This window comes from Chaetura pelagica, unplaced genomic scaffold, assembly GCF_000747805.2.
Source record: "Chaetura pelagica isolate M959 unplaced genomic scaffold, ChaPel_1.0 scaffold449, whole genome shotgun sequence".
Lineage (NCBI taxonomy): Eukaryota > Metazoa > Chordata > Aves > Apodiformes > Apodidae > Chaetura > Chaetura pelagica.
This window is the reverse complement of record NW_009954418.1, coordinates 562,377-562,968: the sequence shown is the minus strand read 5'-3', so window position 1 is coordinate 562,968 and position 592 is coordinate 562,377. Positions and strand designations below refer to the sequence as shown.

Genomic DNA, 592 nt, shown 5'->3' with positions numbered 1-592 from the left:
CTGCTGAACAAAGCGCATTGTCAACCCAGACAAAGAACAGGAAACTTTAACCAGCCAAGCTTTGTTTTATGTCAGTAAATTTTTCTGCATTTTATGATTTAAAGATTGACATTACATGCAGGGTTTTGGCACATAAAAACCAACCACTCGTTTCACACTCACATACAAAAATCTGTATTAAGTAACTTGGGCTTTTTTGACCTAGAAAATTTTTCAGAAAACAGATCGTAATGAACTGCTTTTGGTTATCTTGTTTGTGGAGTAATTAAATAAAAAAATGACCACTGTTAAATCCAGATAGCTTTATATGCTACGAACAGTGGCTATTTCTGAATGTATATATTCTGAATGAATTGACTAACTTCATAGCTCATAAATGTTACGATGAAGACCAATAGGGGAGGCCAAGAGGAAGGTGTTTCAAAATACCAAAACAGTAAGAAGTGAAGAAATATTTGGTAAAAGACAGACCTGCAGAAAGCTAAACTAGTATATAAGCTTTTTATGTCTGAGGATCTTGAAATTGATAAAGCAAGAGAGACCTAAGAAGGTGATTTAGAGAAAGGTCCATAAAAAGATTTAGCTGGTTCAG

General features: G+C 34.1%; 1 protein-coding gene across 1 annotated transcript in view; it reads left to right on the top strand.

Moving 5' to 3' along the window:
* The window catches only part of SLC7A6 (solute carrier family 7 (amino acid transporter light chain, y+L system), member 6), a 21,362-nt gene that overhangs the window by 15,644 nt on the left and 5,126 nt on the right, over positions 1 to 592 (top strand). The window lies entirely within an intron of this gene.